Source organism: Felis catus, chromosome A1, assembly GCF_018350175.1.
Source record: "Felis catus isolate Fca126 chromosome A1, F.catus_Fca126_mat1.0, whole genome shotgun sequence".
In the NCBI taxonomy this organism is placed as follows: domain Eukaryota; kingdom Metazoa; phylum Chordata; class Mammalia; order Carnivora; family Felidae; genus Felis; species Felis catus.
This window is the reverse complement of record NC_058368.1, coordinates 11809998-11823988: the sequence shown is the minus strand read 5'-3', so window position 1 is coordinate 11823988 and position 13991 is coordinate 11809998. Positions and strand designations below refer to the sequence as shown.

The window sequence follows — 13991 nt, the reverse complement described above, 5'->3', positions numbered from 1 at the left end:
CCTCATAGTTCATGGGCTGGAGCCCCACAGCGAGCTCTGTGCTGACAGTGCAGAGCCTGGAGCCTGCTTTCCATTTTCTCTCTCTCAATCTGCCCCTCCCCCACTCATGCTCATGTGTGCTACCTCTCTTGCTCTCTCAAAAGTAAACATTACAAAATATTTTTAAAAAGAATTTGTTAACAGTATAGACTTCATGTGAAGTGTGTTCTTACCAAAAAAAAAGCAAAGGGGCACAAGGAAACTTTTAGAAGTAATAGCTATTTTATTAGAAGTGATAGCTGTGTGGTAATGGTATCATAGGTGCTGTATGTAATATATATGCAGTGTTTTCTCTATCAGTTATAGAGCAATAAATCTGTTTTAAAAAAAGAAAAGATTTTCAGGTACCCTTTGGGAAATAAGATGCTTTGCCCCATCTGCTGGGTCGAGGGTGGGGGCAGGGGAGAAGAGGAGGAGGAAGAGATAGAAGAGGAATAGGAGGAGGAGAAAGAAGAAGAAAAAGAAGAGGAGGGAAAATGGTCAGTGGGCAGTTAGATTTCCAGAGAGATGTCTGAACTAGGGACAGATGTGGGGATCCTCAGTGATAGTTAAAACCAGGGGCACAGATGACAGATTCAGGAAGTCTTATAAAGTAAGAAGAGATAAGAGAAGGCACATCTTTAAGAAATAGGGAGAGGAAAAAGAACTTACAAAGGAATGTGAGAATGACCAAAGAAGTATGGAGATTTGGAAGGAAGCTGTATCAGAAAGTAGGGGGTATACCATGTTTCAAGACAAGGAGTGGCCAACAGTACTAGATGCTACAGAGAGCTCAAGATGAAAAAACTCAACAGAATCCATTGAGGGATTAACTGAAAACGGGCATGAGGGATCTTACCGATGAAAATGTTCTAAAATTGGATTATGGTGATGATTGCATTTTTCAGTAAATTTCCTAAAAAAAAAATTATTGAACTGTACACTTGAAAGGGATAAAATTTATTAATTTTACAATATATAAATTATAGCTCAATAAAGTTGTTTGAAATTTTAATAATTCATTCAAGTTCTGAGATACTTTAATACCTATATAGAAAAAAATAATATCGGGGTGCCTGGGTGTCTCAGTTGGTTAAGCATCCAACTTCAGCTCAGGTCATGATCACATGGTTCGTGGATTCGAGCCCTGTGTCAGGCTCTGTGCTGACAGCTTGGAGCCTGGAGCCTGCTTCAGATTGTGTCTCCCTCTCTCTTTCTGCCCCTCCCCTACTTGCACTCTGTCCCTCTCTCAAAAATACATAAACGAGGTAGGAGGAAGGGGGGGAGGAGGGGGGAGGAGGAAGGAGGAGGGAGGAGGAGGGAGGAGGAGGGAGGAGGAGGGAGGAGGAGGGAGGAGGAGGGAGGAGGAGGAAGGAAAAGGAAAAAAATAACATCATACCTATACCTCACAGCTTACACAAAATGAATTCCAGGTAGATTAGTGAGAAGAACCAAGGTCATAGCTGTGTTCCTTCAACCAAAGAAGATAGATATTTAGCAAAGGCCCAGGACAAATCATTTCAGAGGATAGTAAATAAATGTGACAGGATTCCCAGTTTTCCACAGAAGCTGGAATACAAAAAAGTCTCTGCCTTGCCTCGACACAAGTAAAAGCTAATGCTCATTATTCCTAACAATAGATATACAATTGTGACCACACCCTGCAACTAAGTAATATAGATATGGTGCCTTTGTAGAATAAAGTCATCTACATGGTCAAAAATTGGCCTTGGTAAAATTTGTCAAGTGCCTGTTATTTGCAGAACTCTTTAGCAGTGACCATCGGGCAAAATGAGTAAGATAGATCTCAAAATCTACCAAAAAAACCAAACATCTCCCTAGATATTTAAATCACAGTAAATTCTATAATTATTCTAACAGAAATAACAAGCTTGGAAAATATAAGATCAAAAGAAAGCCCATTTCTACAGGTGAATGGGGGTGAAGTGGTAACGATGTATAGAACAAAAGGACAGAGAGAACAGTTTAGAATGTGTTACCAATCTAGAGAAGAAAGTTCAGAATTTAACTTAAGATCTAGAATTGTGACTGAAGGAAAAGGTGGAAGGAAGTAAAGGGAGCTAAGGAAGAAAAGATAAGAGCCAACAAAGAGGCAGGTTTACTCAGTTTGCACTTCAGTTTTATAAACAATAGAACTGGAAGCAGAGATTTGAAGTATCTCTGTGAATATATACAAGCTGTTTCTTCAGAATGACATATTTACTGGCCCTTGTCTACTAAGCAAATGATGTACCTTAATTAAGTCTATGTTTAAACTTTCACTGACTTCTCCAACCAGAGCAAGACTCCTCCCCCTACAGCTAGGAAAACTTTGAACATATCATAATTGGCATTATCACATCATATTTAGTGAACTTATTCTATGTCTCTTACTAGGCCATAAGCCCTATAAGCGAAGGATAGTATATCATTTTATGCTAGCATCTATTAGAGAACTTAGCACAAAGCAGGTACTCTGGAAATCCTTGCTGAATGAATGACCAGAACTGTTCTAATAAATGATGGCTACAACAGATTGCAATACAGACCAGAAAGGAGAAATCAAATACAGTAAAACCAGTTAAAAAACTGCTACAACATTCCAGATAAGAAGTAAGGAAGAAATGGGGAAACATGGGGAAACAAGAACTGATTCAAAGACTTATGGATGATATTAAAAGAGAAGTAGAAAAAAAAAAAAGTAAAGAGAAGTAGATGATTACAAGATTCAAAGCCTCTGTTCCTTGAAAGTCAATTACTTATTTACTGAGAATTTACTTGGTGCAGTATACTACACCATATACTAGGAATGCAATGACAAGCAAATATATAAAATCTCTGCTCTCACCATAATGGAGATAGGGAAAAAACATACAGAGGTCAAGTCTTGGGGAAAAAATTTTGGTCTAAAAGGTAACTAAAGATATAGATCTGAAGTTTTAAAGAAAATCAAAGCCAGAAAATATTTTGGTCATAAAGCTCATGCTTTATGGGTTTACAAGATTAAGAAAAACATGTAGGATGAGCTGAGACACCAAGACTCAACCCTGAGGAAACATCTATATTGATATGGGGAGGGGGATAGGAAGAAAAACAGAAGGGTCAGAAAAGGTAGAAAAATTAAAAAAAAAAATGTTTTAACCTAGAAAAAAATGCTTGAAGATGAAGGGTGGCATACAGTGCTAATTATTTCAGAAACACATGTTGCTGAAACATACAAAATGGCCTTAGTAAATACTCCCTTGGACCTGGTAAGGTGATCTTTAAGGAAAAAGTTTCCCAAAATAACAGAAATAACTACTAAACTGCAACCTAAGAGAAAAAAAAAAAAAGTGTAAATGAGAAAGAGGGAAAGGGAGCAATGCTGAAGAAAGAAAGGGTATGGGAAATAAATAGGATCTTCAATTTTTATCAGAAATATATAAGAGATACTGATATACAGCTGCTCCTCTGAGGTTTAACAGACTTAAATTATCTGACATAATATATTTCATCTTTGTGGACTTTCAATTATTCACATGTAAGGCAGAGTGGATACATTGAAAATAAGAAAATAATAACCATACTTAAAAAATAATTTATATAGGGGCACCTGGGTGGCTCAGTCAGTTAAGCGTCCGACTTCGGCTCAGGTCATGATCTCACTGTGAGTTCGAGCCCCATGTCGGGCTCTGTGTTGACAGCTCAGAGCCTGGAGCCTGCTTCGGATTCTGTGTCTCCCTCTCTCTCTGTTCTATCCCCACTCATACCGTCTCTCTCTGCCTCTCAAAAAATAAATAAATGCTAAAAAAAAAATTTTTTTTAATAATAATTTACATAAAACTGACCACTATCAGAATCCATTTTATATACTAAATACACTATAGAAGAACAAATTCCTTTTTCCATTTAAAATATATATGCTTTCAATTTACCCCCAATTTATAGTAAAACTATGATACAGAATTTTCCTGCTTTTAAAGGGTAATGTGAAACAAATAGTTTCAGAAAGCAGTTAATTTCATTGTATGCACTGTAATGCATGTTGTTACAAATATTTACATTTTTATATCCAATATGAACAAATAAAACACAATAAAATATTCTAATACTAAAGAGCTTATACAACCTTTGAGTAAGTTCATCTAAAATGTTAATTAAGGGAAACATCTGTATTTTTAATCTGATCTTTTTTCATGTTTATTCATTTTTGAGAGCGTGTGCACACACACAGGGCAGAAAGCTAGAGGGAGACAGAGGATCCGAAGCTAACTCTGGGCTTTGACAACAGAGAGCTGGACATGGTGCTCAAACTCATGAACCATGTGACCATGACCCAAACTCAAGTCCGATGCTCCACCAATTGAGCCACCTAAGCACCCCCATATCAGTATTTTTAAAAATCATACTGACAGTCACTGGAAGAAAAATCAATGAAAACATTGTTCTTTATTCTGATAATATCACATATAAATAAATGTTGTTAAGATCAAATAAGACTACAGTAAAAATATTTAAGATCCTTTCAATGAATGGAAAAAAAGTACTGACTGGATTGAAGAGCAAAGGTAAGAGCAATAGGAATAATCATTTTTTTTTAACTGATCTGAGAAGAAATAAAGACATCTGACACTGTCGTGATTTTTATTAAAAATCCAGTATGTGACAACAAATTCAGGGTCACAGAAATCAAATCAAACTGCTACTAGAATCTCTAATTGGCTGTGTTTATTAAAAACTGCTGTTCCTCCTGGGACTTTACTCCAAGTCCAAGTTGGAATTAGAAGGGAAACAAGATTTTGTGAAGACTCTGGTAACTGCAAAATGCAGTCTTCCCACAATCGGTACCTCTTATAACCAGCAGATGGTGCCCTCCATAAAGACAACCTTTCCAGTCCAGAGTGATTACAGAGAATAGAAGTTAGGCTTATTCTAAGCCAGGAACAATTAAAAAGCTAGTAAGAGTGCTTTCTAAAAGAATAAAAGACAAAATAAATTATGTTAATTTTCCCTGTGTATAACCTTAAGGCCACGTTTACATATTTTCCAACTATGCAAACAAAAAGCTGTTTTCCATATACAGTGTTACCACTAAGCTACCAAGCAACTTGAATTAATCTTTTTTAATTCAAATTAAGTTTATTTAATAGTTATCCCTATGAGTTCTGGTGAAACAAAGCAATTTTAAATGGCTTAAAGTCCTTTTAGACAGCAAACTCATTCTGTTCATATTTTTGGTAATGTTTATTTACAAAAGATTAAACATATTTCTTGCCTACATGCTTTTTAAGGACCATCAACATTACAGAAGGGAGTAAAGTTTAACTTAACTGGTTCAAAAAGAAAAAGAGCCCTAGGCCATAGAATATCTCGACTAGCACCAGTTTTTTTTTTTTTTTTTAATGTTTATTTGTTTTTGAGAGACAGCGAGCAAGCGAGAGCAAGCTCAAGTATGAGCAGGGGAGGGGCACAGAGGACCCGAAGGAGGCTCGAACTCAGGAACCATGAGATCATGACCTGAGCTGAAGTCAGATGCTTAACCAACTGGAATCAGTGAAGCGCTCCATCAATTAACACCAGTTTCCAACAATACATAAAGTATTCTGTTAAATCTTTTAGATTTTATTAAATGTTTATTTTGACAGAAAGAGAGAGAAGGGGAAAGAGAATGCCCATGTGTGCAAGTGGGGGGAGGGGCAGAGAGAGAAGAGACAGAATCCCAGGCAGGTTCTGTGCTGTTAGTGCAGAGCCAGACGCAGGGCTCGATCCCATGAACCATGAGATCATGACCTGAACTGAAATCAAGAGCTGGATGCTTTACCAACTGAGCCAACCAGGTGCCCCTGTAAATCTCTTTAAAGTAATACTTTTTATATTAATAATGACAGTATCTCCCATTTACTAAATGACTGGTATTTCTCTACATCAGCTCAGTGTCCCATTCAGTGGGGGAATAAAATTAGGTATTCCTCTATGAACATCAAACCTTAAGCATACATTCTTGCACGCCCCTATTTCACTGAGAAAACAGCTCTATCAAACAGGAACCTCTTCAGGGTCCTATCACTAAATCTACTGGCCTACCTACAGCATTTATATCCATTTTCTCCTTCCTGTTATTAGAAAGTATATCAGCCTTACATCAAAAGCTAATCCCTACCCAGGTACACAAAATCCCATCCTCTACAGGTTTATCAGAGACTTTCACTTGATCAGTTGTCTCCTCTTTCCTCTGCCTCAGCATCCTCAGTGTCTACTCGATCCCTTCTCTCAGCACTCAACATACTCTGTTCTCCAGTGGAAAGAATACCGCAACACACCTGGCTCAGACTACAAATACCCCTCCAACTACTACTGTCTTCTCTCTCAAATTACTTTCACAGCCAAGCCTCTCAAGAAGTATATTTTCTACCTTCACGTCTTCAGTTCCCATTCACTTTTCATACTAGCAATCTTGTTTCCAACATCCCCCCCATCATCAGCAATAATGCCTTTGCCATAATCATCGTAGCAGGCTTCAAAAACGGCAACGGATTTTTCCTTTTTCTGTAACTACACCCTTGCAACGTGACTTTGTTGCTCCTCCAATCAAGAGTGTTTTTCCAGCCCTTGAATCTGAAATGAACTTATGACTTGATCCACTAGGACATTTGGCAAGCTTAACAAGGGTTTCTGGCTTGGAGTTTACAGACTTGCTGCTTTTGGAACTCTACCGAACCTGTGCACAAGCCCAGAAGTCATCACACTGGAAAATGAGAGATCGTATGGAAAGAGGTCCCAGTTTTTCCAGCCACGATCATCATGAACAAGCCAGCCACAGCCAAACTAACAGGTAATGACAGAGGCATACCTGTAGATGCATGAGCAAGCCCAGGTAAGGGATCACTAAAGCTGATCCAGATGAGTAGAACTGCCCAGCTACTGCCCAGCTAAGCCAAACTCAACTTGTCAACCTGTAGAACTGGAAGCCAAATAAACGGTGGTTATTTTAAGCTGTTAACTTGTGGGGTGATTTGTTATGCAATAAAAGCTAACTAGAAGTCATCACTGACCTCCATGCTGTCGAATCAAATGAACACTTTTCTAACCCTTATTTAATTGATCTCAGCAGTACAGACACACAGTTGATGATACCCTTCTCCTTGAAACACTCTCTTCCTTTGGTTCCTAGTCTACTCTACCTCTTCTTGATTTTCCTCCTACCTTACTGGTCACTCTTGTCTTCGTTGTCTCCTTTTCTACCCAGCCTCTAAATATTAGTAATTCATCAGAATTCAATCCTGACCCTTTTACTCACTTTTTAGTCTATATGTTTTTCTCCAGACTTTTGCCATAAGCTTTTTAAAACCTACTCCAAAGACTTTCAAATAATACATACCCTACCAACAGATCTCTTATAAAAGCTAGTTCACATATACAACCAGTTGACATTTCTACTTGGTTTATTCGCAAAGGCATCTTGAACTTAAAATCCCCCAAATTAAACAAGCTATCTTCCAACTTCTTCCCCTTCCAAAATAACCCACCTTCTATCTTCTCTCTGTATATGGTGCCTTAGTGTACCCAATTTGTTCCTCCCCAAGAAACTGGGAGTGACCCTTTCAACATTTAAGACCAACCAAGTCCTGTGAATGCTACTTGTAAAAGATAAATGAAATCCACCCTCATTTAGCCATCATTTCACCACAACCTAATCTAAGCCACCTCCAATTTGTTCTTCATACAGCAGCCAGAAATGATCTTCTTAGTACAGTAATCTCCTCATATCGTTGCCTTAAAATTCTTAAATAGATTCCCAGTACCCTTAAAATAAGTTCCAAATATATTAATCTGACCACTTTAATCACCATACTCCTATCACACCGCTACTCCTTAAAGGCACCAAACCAAGATCTTTCTGTCTCAGTGTGTGCTATTCTTTCTGCCTCAAACCTTTTTCCTCCTGTCACCTCTTCCCCTCATGCCTGGCTAACACTGATTTTTCAAATCTCATGTGTCAATTCCTCAGGTACGCTTTCCCAAGTCTGCCCAAACTAAATTAAATCTCTACTATATGCTCTCAACACTACCCCTGTACTTTTCCTTCAAAGAATTTATCATAAGTATAGGTGTTTATCTTCTAATGTCTATATCCCCTTCTGAACTTTCATGAACATTCTTATTCATATGAGAATAAGAATATAATTTTGGGGGCGCCTGGGTGGTGCAGTCGGTTAAGCGTCCGACTTCAGCCAGGTCCCGATCTCGCGGTCTGTGAGTTCGAGCCCCGCGTCAGGCTCTGGGCTGATGGCTCAGAGCCTGGAGCCTGTTTCCGATTCTGTGTCTCCCTCTCTCTCTGCCCCTCCCCCGTTCATGCTGTCTCTCTCTGTCCCAAAAATAAATAAACGTTGAAAAAAAAAATTTAAAAAAAATGTATATAATTTTGTTCACTGCTGTATATCTAAGTAACAGTGATAGGCAAAAAAGCGAGAACTAAGCTCAAGAAATAATTCTTAATAATGAGATGAATTACATAATTACGCCCATTTTATAAATGAGGAAACTGAGGGTCAAAGAGATTAACTATGCTGAAGTTATCCAGCAACTAAACTGGAACTAATCCATATCTGATTCCCAAAGCCTATTCCCTTAACCTCATGGCTCCCAATTTTTGGAGCACACTTGAATCTCCTAATCTTCAGGCCCAAACACCCACACTTAAAAAAGGTTCCATGGAGCACCTGGGTGGCTCAGTCAGTTAAGCATCCAACTTTGGTTCAGGTCATGATCTCATGGTTCGTGGGTTCAAGTCCCACGTTGGGCTCTGTGCTGACAGCTTGGAACCAGGAGCCTGCTTCAGATTCTGTGTCTTTCTCCTTCTCTCGGCCCCTCCCCCACTCACACTCAGTGTCTCTCTCTCCCTCACAAAAATAAACAAACATTAAAAAAGGTTACATGAGGATTTTTATATGCAAAGTTAAATAACAATGCAACTTAATGGCCAAAAAGTAGAGACAACCCAAACATCTATTAATTGATGAATGGATAAACAAAATGTGGTATACCCATACAAGGGAAAGCTAGTTAGGAATGAAATGGAACAAAGTACTGAAATATGATACAACATGGATGAACCTCAAAAATATTCCACAAATAAGAAAAGCAAGACACAAAAAACTATGTATTGCATAGATTACACTTACAGGAAACATCCATAAAAAGCAAATAGACGAGCTGTCATCTGGCACTGGGGTTGAGAAAGGAGTAACCACAAATGGACACCAGCAATCTTTGGAGGACAATGGTTATACACTCTAAATTTGCTAAAAACCACTGGCTTATAGACCTAAGTGTTTTCAAGGAAACACAAAAGAGAACAACTCATTCTGTCAAAGATGGTAGAGAAAATCAGCAGCAGCACATCACAAAGTTGGAATTCAAGCTGTGGAAGACAGGAAGATAGCGAGGTATGGATTCTAGGATTCAAAATGGCTATGAGGCAGAGGAAACACTGAGCAATTAGAAAAAGCACAAAAATATGCTAGACCTGAAAAAAAAAAAAAAAAGTACAGGTATCTGTTATATGTGCATTTCTAGAAAAATCTCATTCTGCAAAATCACACTTTTCAAAATAATGGATAAAACAGAACATTAGCAAAACAACAACAATCCAAATATCATACAAGCATAGTTAGTCTCCATTTATTTCCAGCATCGTAATCAAACTTTTCAACATTGAACATTAGAGTTCAGGTTTTCTCCTTCAAGATGTAGGCCCTTGAAGGTAGTACTGACTTCTAACAGAAATAAATTTAGCAAAATTGAAAACAACTTTCAATTTTTTGTTAAACAGGAAGGAAACAGCCTTACAGATACTTTATCTGCACTTGAAGCTGTACTAGACTGCTTAATACAGAAAGACTTAGGGATTCTCGACTCATAATCTTCTGCTTGTAAAAAACAAAGGCAATTTTGCATCAGGATTTTCAGCCTTTTTTTTTATTTTGCATCTATGGGTACAAAATATTATCACTTTAAAATACGTTAAAGAACACAGTTTTCTTCATAACACAATAAATCTAAACAATCTTGTCAAACACCTAGATCCCATATAACTTCAAACATAATAAAACTGGTCCCACATTTTAAATTTTTTTAAACTTCTGAGACAGAATTGACATAACACATCATATTAATTTCAGGTGTACAATATAATGATTCAGTATATGTATGTATTGTGAAATGATGACTAAAGTCTAGTTATTAACAAGTTACAAATTTTCTTGAGAATTAAAAATTTTTAAGTGTAAGTACAGTAACTACATAACCTTTAAGGCAAGGTTGTTAATTAAACACTGGTCATTATACTGCTGTCTTAACCTTTTTCTTCCCACTAAACCATACTTCTCTCCTGTTTTCTATTGTATTAACCATCTTTACCACAAAATTTTAAAAAATGTTTTAAGTTATGTACCTTGTAGATGGAAGTATAATGACTAAATTGGGAGAAGGATGACTGGAAGATAAACCTGGATGTCAAGTCCACCAAGAAGTGTAATTTGATAACTTTCTCAGTAAATTTCCCTATAATGGGAAAACATACCAAAACCAACACAGTACATAAATATTTGAAGATATTCCTAAATATATAAACTTTGAAGGTATGCACAAGCGTTTTAATCTAGTCTCACTGATTAATATCACTTTTTTCAGTTATTTTCAACTGTATTAATGTCCAAAAGTTTCTTTACCTATTTAGGTGTATTATATTTGCAGCTGCATCACCCTGATGAGGAAACTGCTGCTTATTCCATGAGAGAATTACAAAGATTTTTCTGTTTATGACAGATAATTGCCAACAACTACCTAATACACTTCCTAGCTAAAATCAACCCGGTTTTGTTCTTTGGCATTACTGCCCAAACATGAATGCTTGTTTTTGTTTGTTTTCTTAAACAAGTTTATGGGGATATAATTCACATACCAGACAATTCACTATTTAAAGTACACAATTCGGGGCGCCCGGGTGGCTCAGTCGGTTAAGCGTCCGACTTCAGCTCAGGCCACGATCTCACGGTCCGTGAGTTCGAGCCCCGCGTCGGGCTCTGGGCTGATGGCTCAGAGCCTGGAGCCTGCTTCCAATTCTGTGTCTCCCTCTCTCTCTGCCCCTCCCCCGTTCATGCTCTGTCTCTCTCTGTCTCAAAAATAAAAAAATAAACGTTAAAAAAAAATTTAAAGTACACAATTCAAGGGGCGCCTGGGTGGGTCAGTCAGTTGAGCATCTGACTTCAGCTCAAGTCATGATCTCGCAGCTTCTGAGTTCAGGCCCCGCGTTGGGCTCTGTGCTGGCAGCTCAGGGCCCGGAGCCTGCTTCGGATTTTGTGTCTCCCCCTCTCTCTGCCCCATTCCTGCTCATGCTCTGTATCTCTCTGTCTCTCAACAGTAAATAAATGTTAAAAAAAAAAAAAAAAATTTTTTTTTTTAAATAAAAAATAAAAAAAAATAAAGTACACAATTCAAGGGGTGCCTGGGTGGCTCAGATGGTTAAGCGTCCAACTTTAGCTCAGGTCATGATCTCACAATCTGTGAGTTCAAGTCCAGCGTCGGGCTCTGTGTTGACGGCTCAGGGTCTGGAGCCTGATTCAGATTCTGTGTCTCCCCTCTCTCTCTCTCTGCCTCTCTCCAGCTCATGCTCTTTCTCTCTCTCAAAAATAAACATACATTTAAAAAATAATAATAGAGTACACAATTCAACAGCTTTTACTATTGGTACTTTTTATTGTGGTAAAATATATATAAAGTGAAATTTGCCATTTTTGCCATTTTTAATGTAGAATTCAGTGGCGCTGATTATACTCACAATGTTGAGCAGCCTTCACCATTATCTATTCCTGAAACTTTTCATAACCCTAAAAAGAAACTCTATAACCATTAAGTAATAACCCCCCCCACTCTGTCTTCTCCCAGCCCCTAGTAACCTCTAATCTACTTTCTATCTCTATCAATTTGCCTATTCTAAGTATCTCATCTAAGTGTAACCATACAGTATTTGTCCTTTTGTGCCTGGCTTATTTCACTCAGAATATCTCCAAGATCCATTCATGCTGTATCAACTATCATGCCCTCACTACTTTTTATGATGGAATAACATTCCATTGAACACATATGACACTTTATTCATTCATCTGTTAATGGATTGTTTCCACTTAGGTTGTCTCCACTTATAGCTATTATAAACACTACTATAAACATGGGTGTACCAATATCTCTTCAAGGCCCTGTTTTCAATTTTTTGGTATATACTTAGGATTTTATGGATTCTTTGAAGAAATGTCTATTCAAGTCCTTTGCCGATTTTGAAAGTAGGTTATTTGTCCTTTTGCTGTTGAGCTGCAGGCATCCTTTATATATTCTGGATATTAAATCCTTATCAGATATATGATTTATAAATATTTTCTCCCATTCTGTATTGTCTTTTCCCTTTCTTAATAATGACCTTTGATGCACAAGTTTTTAATTTTTATGAAGCCAAATTTATCCATTTTGTTTCTTTTACTGCTTTTGCTGATGGTATCACAGCCAAGAATTTATTACCAAATCCAAGGGCATGAAATTTTACCACTATGTTTTCTTGGAAGAGTTTATGGGCTTTAGCTCTTTAGGGCCATTGATCCACTTTAAGCTAATTTTTATATATTGTTTGAGATATGGGTCCAACCTTCATTCTTTTGCATGTAGAAACCCAGTTCTCCCAGTGTCATCTAAAGACTACACTTCTCCTATTTGTTCTTAATAAAAATGTCCTGGTGTCTCCTCTAGAAATTTTGATTCAGTAGATTTGGGAGAGACTTCATATTCCACATTGTTTTTAAATGTTTATTTATTTTTGAAGGAAAGAGAGACAGAGCGCGAGTCGGGGGAGGGCAGAGAGAGAGGGAGACACAGAATCTGAAGCAGGTTTTAAGCTCTGAGCTGTCAGCACAGAGCCCGATGCAGGGCTTGAACTCACAAACTAGGAGATCATGACCTGAGCTGAAGTCGGTAGCTTAACCGACTGAGTCACCCAGGCACCCCCATATCCCACATTTTTAAGGAGTGTCTCAGATAATTCTCATGGTCAAACAAGTTTGAAGAACAGTACAGAATATTCTAGAGCAGCCAAAAATCTATTTCTTTTTATCTTTTTAGGTTCGTTTCTTTATTGTGAGAGAGGGAGAGAGAGAGCATGAACAAGCGAGGGAGGAAGAGGCAGAGAAAGAGGAAACAGAATTCCAAGAAAGCTCCACGCTGACATGGGGCTCAATCTCAAGAAACAAGAAATAATGTCCTGAACTGAAATCAAGAGTAGGACGCTTAACTGACTGAGCAACCCAGGCCCCCCAGAACTATTTCTTTTTAATCCTTGCTTAGCCCTCAGATAGGCTCTTAGGTTATTCTACACCTGGGTGAGCCCTTAATTTTCACAAAAGGTTGTCAACCTTACCATCCGCTCATTTGATCTCTACAACATAGAGCTTTGCTAAAATAACACAAACTTGCCACAATACCAGACTCATGCCATTCATTCTTTTAACAACAAATATTTGAACATTTATTATACCACAGCACTGTTTGAGCTAGGGGAGATATAGCAATAAAGACAAAGAAGCATACTCTCGTGGAACTTAAAGTTGAAGGGAGAAAGACAACAAATAAGCGTGTGTGTTAGGTAATGTGAAATGTTAATAAAACTAAGGGTAAGTGGAGAAGGGAGCTGTTTTAGATTGCAAAGACAAAAAAGGACTCTTGAATGAAGTGACATTTAAACAGAAACCTGAAAAATAATAAACTATGCAAACACCAAAGGCAGAATATTCAAGATAGAGTAAGGTCCAGAGAATACAACCTTAACAATATCCTACCCAACTGTCAGCAAAGAAGCCCGGTTAGATTTCAAGGATTATGAAAGATTTTTGAAAGAAATCCGATTCATCTCTTCCTCTAGATCAGGGATTCTCAACCAAAGCACCACTGGT

At 37.8% G+C, this 13991-nt stretch overlaps 1 protein-coding gene across 6 annotated transcripts in view; it reads right to left on the bottom strand.

Moving 5' to 3' along the window:
- The window catches only part of PDS5B (PDS5 cohesin associated factor B), a 195900-nt gene that overhangs the window by 135264 nt on the left and 46645 nt on the right, over positions 1 to 13991 (bottom strand). Inside the window, exon 1 of one of the 6 annotated variants that reach the window (XM_045051764.1) lies at positions 6848 to 6945. The exons of the other annotated variants lie outside the window; for them this stretch is intronic. The gene's annotated coding sequence lies outside the window, so the exon portion shown is untranslated. Of the gene's footprint in view, positions 1 to 6847; positions 6946 to 13991 lie in introns of those variants that run through there. 6 annotated transcript variants of the gene reach the window in all.